Here is a 6,562-nt window from a genome sequence, read left to right as displayed (position 1 = left end):
ATGGATGTAAAGAGAGCAGCCAACATAAGTAATTAATGCCAAGAATAAGAGTCTTAGCACTTAAATTGCCTTTACTTGGAAAGGAGAGTGAGGGTGAGCATCATGACTATTACACAGGCATAAGTAGGTATGCTCCTTTAAGACTGCATCAAAATATCATTTTATTTATTAGAATTGAAACACAAAAGCATGTAGCTAAGAGAAGGTTAAGCAAAGAATTGCTTTCTATAAATACATATGTGTAGTAGTTTGGTTTTCACTAAGTCAACTGTTAACTTTTGGTGGAGTGTGTGTGTGTGTGTGTATGTGTGTGTGTGTGTGTGTGTGTGTGTGTGTCTGGGGTGGGAGTGGGAGAAGAAATAGGAGGAAGATGAACAGAAGGTGAACTTTTGAAAAAGGAAATAAAAAATTATCTTCTGGAATCCCTACTAATGACCTTTATTATACAGGTTGAAAGAAAAACCCTCATATGAAAACACCTTAGTTTGATACAAATTATTAGATTGCCGAAGAATATGAGATAAGTCAAGAAGAAGAAACTGAGGGCTCATTTTCAAAAACCTTTATCTCCTCTGAATAGCTTTACAGCAAGTCAGTGATCAAATGGCATTCAGGTTCCTTTATTTCTTCCTTGATGCCTTACATTTACTCCATGTCTCTATTGTACTTATTATCTTTTGATTTATTTTCTAGTTGGGACTCTGGGTTGCAAGGAACTAAAACCCATTCAATGTGTCTTGAGAAAAATAAAAAGTACATGTGTCAGGGGTGTGAATGGGTGGACATTCTATAAATGCGCCTGTCCTGCTGAGTGCAAGGACAAAAAATGAAGTCCAATCAAATTTCAAATGATCTGGGGAGATATCAGGAACTGGTGTTCTATCTTGTCTGTCAGAGGGCGTTTGACTTCTCCTTTGGTCATCTGAATCTGTCAGTTGTATATTTTTCTCTCTACATCTTAGGATCACCTTTTTCTCAGCTTGTACCTGCCATAAAACAGACATGTCAGCCTTTCCATGAGCATGAATTTTCAGCCATTCTCTCCATAGTTAACTTCTTTAGTGACACCCTAATTCAAAAAATCCCAATCAGCCGTGGCTTAAGAGAGAGAGTCTGAAAGGGCGGAAGGCACTGTGAGTGTCAGCAACCAAACAAAGGACTATTATCAACATTTCTAGATGGATTACTCCCTATGCCTGACACATAGTAAACAATAAGTGTATAACATGTAAAAGACTCATTGATGAGTATTTCCAAAGGTCTCAGGGTCCGGATTGACTATTCATGGAAGTGATGATTTTTTAATGTGGTCAGGGGTCATCTTTCATGATCTTCCAATCTAGCTTTGCTAATACCCTTCTGATAAGTTAGTATCCTAGAGGGGCAACATTTTAGATGCTATAGAGAGGTGTTTCCCAAACTCAGTCATTTGTGTACCATTCTTAACGGTTTTTATGATTCCTATATCCCTCGTGCACTGTTAATCTAATCTTTTAAAAAGTGAGCTAATAAGTCCAGTTTCAGTTTTATTTAAATACATTCAATAGCTCTATCCCCTCTGACATATTTCTGGTATGCTGCAGGCCTCAGTGGTTTTGTTGTGCAGTAGAGAGGAGGCTATCTTTTGTCCTATGTTATATGTATACCACAGTTAAGCCATAAGGTTAGAGAGATTTGCAACGGTGACCTGGTGCTTCATGCCTTAGGCTGGGCCTCTTAGAAATGTACTTAGAGAAGATTTGTAACCCAATTTAGAACCAGGACTACTGCTCTACTCACTTTTATTCTGTCATCAATGTACTGTCCTCTTGGGTTCAAATTAATTCCAAAACACTGTATCATTTGTTCTTCAAATTATAATTGTATTAGCTCAATCAGATTACTCTCCTATCACCTAGCAATAAAGTAATGGGGGAACCAGAGGGAATAAATTGTAATAATCTCTCAGATTGTGTAGTTCATTAAGAAGTTGGAACATAGGATGGCTCACAGGCTAAATAAGGGGATATCTCACTGGGTAGGCAAATGATTACATATTAGTTTTCATTTGAGAGTCACTAATGTGGTTGATGTTTATAAATAATTGCTCAAACTATAGTTAATATCATAAATGACTTTCTATCAAGGCTGTTGTGTTGGAGGCACCAGAAACTGAGTCTGGTCGATACTACAGAAAAGATATGATCCTTCCAGAAATTCTGTTAACTAGTTAAATTTCAGAACCACCTTGTGCCCATCCTGCTGGAATGAGGGATACCATTGTCAATAATCACTAGGTCAAACAGAATTTATACAGCCTGGATGAAGATGATGACGTTGCAGCTCCCATTCTTAGTAAACAGATGAAATTCCCAGCCTGAGGCAGCTTACTCCACCACATGCCCAAGCCGAGCATTTCTAAGCTTTCCATGCCCAATGCCCTCCCTCTCGCCAAAGTGGTTCAGAATGATGCATACACAGCTCCTGCTCTCCTCTTCTCGCTTGGAACAAAAGCCTTGACCAACACGTCCTGAACATGACTGAACCAGGAGCATTCCCCTAAAGAACTGCTGTCTGCTGAGCCCGTGGTTAGCACTTTGGAAGGCACCAAGATGACTGTGAATAATCTGCACCTTAGAGTCACCAAGGAAGATACTGATGAGATTTCTGTGTATGTGGAGCCCTGAAGCGGCTCGACTGGTCCATTCTGGGGCAGCAGAAATGGTCTTTGTTAAAAAGGATGATGGAACTGGAGAGCATTATGCTAAGCGAAATAAGCCAGTCAGAGAAAAATAAATATCACATGATCTCACTCATTTGTGGAATATAATGAACAACCTAAACTGATGAACAAAAACAGATCCAGAGACACAGAAGCATCGATCAGACCATCAAACTTCAGAGGGAAGGTAGGAGAGGGTGGGGGTAAGGGGGAGAGATCAACCAAAGGACTTGTATGCATGCACATAAGCCTAACCAATGGACATAGACAACAGGGGGGTGAGGGCATGAGTGGGGGGGAAGGGGGGGGAAGGACACATATGTAATACCTTAATAAAAAAATAAAAATAAAGAAAGAAAGAAGAAGGATGATCCCATCACCGCATATAAGAAATATAATAGCCCTAGTTGGTTTGGCTCAGTGGATAGAGCATCGGCCCATGGAATGAAGGGTCCTGGGTTCAGTTCTCGGTGAAGGGCACATACCTTGGTTGCAGGCTCAATCCCTGGCCCTGGTTGGGGCACGTGCGGGAGGCAGCCAATCGATGTATCTCTCTCACATTGATGTTTCTCTCTGTCTCTCTCTTCCACTCTCTCTAAAAATCAATGGGAAAATATCCTTGGGTGAGGATCAACAAAAAAAAAAAAAAAGGAAAGAAATATAACAACCGGTGTCTGGACGGGAAACCAATAAGTGCAACCTTCACACGAATGGGAACCTTATCACCTCAGTGCAGCCCATCCTGCTCCGGTTACGTGACAGCCACTCAGTGATAAAGGAGAGTGAGTTGCCTCACAGGGTGAACTCTGCTGCCTCGCCCAACCCTCCTGCTGAAGTGGACCCTGGCATCATGCTGAAGGGTTTCTGCAAGTCCTCCGAGGCTTCTGTGACCACACAGCCCACACAATTCAAAACCAAACTTTGAGAGGGGGAGTGAGGCAGCCAGAAGCAGGGGCAGAGAATGTGGCTCTGTTTCCTAAAGGAAAGCTTGTGACCAATGGGCCCTGGGGCTGGAGGCCCCCAAGTGGGAGGTAGTACTCTTCCTCACTGGATGGACCTGCCTCTCTGTGTTGTGTTCTACCCTGAGCTCTACACATCTCCCATAGTGTGTTTCCTCTCCCTCCACCTCCTCACCAAGATAGGTTTGTTTTTCTCAGTGTCTCTCTCCCTAATCTCAGCCCCAAACTGATTTTTTTTTTGGAAATGGTACCCTAAATTCTCTGCATGGCTTTCTTGTGGCTCCATGGAATACAGGACAGGGATGTTTGAAAGACACTGCTTTCTCTAGGAGTGAGCGGTTGCCTTCCCTTTAAAAAAGTTTTTAGGCAGGGAATGGGAGTCATGTCAGCTTCGGAGCTGTGCCACTCACCTGCCTGGTCAATGGAGATGGCCTGGGTGGGAATCGGGTCGCAGGCCTCTGGTCTTCTCACAACAATTGGCCCCAAACCAATATGGTCTGGAGACGGCCCTGTAGCAAGTGCAGGGTGAAGCTGTTGTTGTGCTAGGAAGGGTGCACCCCAGCTCTTGGTTTGGAGGGCTCGTGCTGTCTCAGGCAAACCAGAGTAAATCCTGAGAAGTTACATTTCCCCTTTCCCATGTGTTATGCCAAGTCCTCCATCCCAGCTCTATTGGTTTCTGGTTATCACTGCTGAGAAAGCTTGTGTTGTTGGCCCTTCCAGTTCTCACCAGCCCAGCACTCGCCACGCCCTGGTTTTGGTGTCAATGCCAGCTCTCCGCTAGTTCTGTGACACTGCACGTTTGGAGGATTATTGAAAGGGGAGATGTTGGCTTGCTCTTGGCTCTTCCTTTCTGGGCTCAGATGTCTACAGGACAATAGTGAGGGATGCTAAAAGGCATATATCGAGTTGCCACCAAGGGGCACTGTCTCCACTATTGTAAGTGACCCATCTGTTCATGACCAGAGGGGTGTTTTCCTGCCTTGGCAGTGGAGATACAGTGGGGCCTTGACTTACGAGTTTAATTCGTTCCATGACGGAGCTTGTAACTCAAATTACTGGTATGTCAAATCTTAAAGTGAACGAGTGAGACATGTGATGCTGGGCTGATGTTGTGGCGTTCACTGTGACGTTTGCTGCGCCAACTAGCGGTGGGGTACCTGAAGCTGGCTCGTAACCCGAATTTTAGCTCGCAACTCAAAGCAAAAAATCGGCCAAGAGACCGCTCGTATCTCGAAAAACTCGTTAGTCGGGACACTCGGGACACTCGTAAGTCAAGGCCCCACTGTAGGGAAATGGTAGGTGGTGGGGAGGGAGTTGAGAGACCAAAGCAGTCCAAGTAAGCGGTGGGTTATTCCCTTAGCATGGTTCCAGGGAGTTGGGGCAAAACTGTAGAACCCAGGAGCAGCCCCTGAATATCAAGACAGCGTTGTTCCGGAATCATTCTCAGTCTTCCACTGGTTTGTTGGAACTGTAAAGGGAGTCCAGGCTGGAAGATCTGGAACGAATTGGGAAGCAAGATTCTGGGAGCTCTATACAACTATTTGTAAATGACATGAAAAGCACAAGCTTAGAAAGTAGAGGGCGCTGAGATACTAAGAGCCTCTCATGACCTGCTTGGGGCCAGCCAGTGAAGAAAAACCTGGAAACTCATGTTTCCATAGTGTTACATGTGGCAAGCAGGAAGGACCCAGAGTTTGAACCCAGCTCAGTACTCCAGCTCTGAGGTTGCCCAGGCCCGGGAAGTCAAAAAATGGCGCTCCACTTCCCAGTTCTTTAAAGAATGCAATTTTTGAACAGACACAAACAATTCTCCTCAGGAGCTGGGAGACATTTCTTCTACACTTTCCCCTTCTTGGCCTAAGAAAGCACCAAAGGCAGTAGGACCTGGTTTCTCAGGTCATGAGCACAGTCTGGCCACTGCTCGGACTCTGCTTCAAGCAGAGATGGTAAATATCCTGGATGTGTGGCTTTAACCTCTTTTCTCAGGCTGCTCTAGTCCCCAGAGTTTCATTGAGCCAGTTGCAACTGCCTGGCCATGTGAACCTGGTCCTCTGCATAGCCACGTGGTACATTGTGGGGCGGAGCTTGTTTGCCTCCCCTGCTCTACAGGATGTCATTGCAGGAAACAGGGAAGAGAAGATGGTGGACTAATCCTTGGGTCCCTCTTTACCTCCCATGCCCCTACATTCTCCATCTGTGTTTCTTTCGTTCAAAAGGAGAGGAAGAGGCATTAATGGATGGAAGAGACTGTTACTTATCTATTTCTGGGTAAGCGTTTGTTATCTTAAAAAAAAAAAAAGAAGAGATTTGATTGCCAGTTGCTGAAAAGGATAAAGGGAATTCATGACTCTAATTGCTTAGGCATAGAAGAGCCCATCATGGCCGTCCTAATTTTTAATAGCAGTTTTACGTTCATAGCAAAATTGAGTGGAAAGTCTAGAGTGTTACCCTATGTCCCCCCCCCCTTCACACAACCTCCCCCACCTTCAACAGCCCATACCAGGGCAGTATATTTGTTACAAGTAATAAACTAATACTCATCATTATCACCCAAAGTTCATAGTTTACATTAGAGTTCACTTCTGTTGTTGTATATTATGAGTTTGGACAAATGTATAATGACATGTATCTACCATAATAGTATCATATAAAATAGCTCCACTGCCCTAAAATTTCCCTGTGCTCCACCTATTCATCCTTCCCTCTCCCCAAATTCTTACCAACTATCCATCTTTTTAAAAAAAATAATATTTTTATTGATTTCAGAGAGTAAGGAAGAGGGAAAGAGAGATAGAAACATCAATGATGAGAGAGAATCATTGATCAGATGCCTCCTCACGCCCCCTACTGGGCATCGTGCCCCAAACCCAGGCATGTGCCCTGACCGGAATCAAACCTTGAC

General features: G+C 44.1%; 1 pseudogene; it reads left to right on the top strand.

Moving 5' to 3' along the window:
• On the top strand, positions 1-3,626 carry LOC102441446 (annotated as a pseudogene).
• Positions 3,627-6,562: the final 2,936 nt, after the last annotated feature.

This window comes from Myotis lucifugus, unplaced genomic scaffold, assembly GCF_000147115.1.
Source record: "Myotis lucifugus unplaced genomic scaffold, Myoluc2.0 scaffold_169, whole genome shotgun sequence".
Classification (NCBI taxonomy): domain Eukaryota; kingdom Metazoa; phylum Chordata; class Mammalia; order Chiroptera; family Vespertilionidae; genus Myotis; species Myotis lucifugus.
The sequence above is the reverse complement of the archived record's forward strand: the minus strand, read 5'-3'. Positions and strand labels throughout refer to the sequence as shown.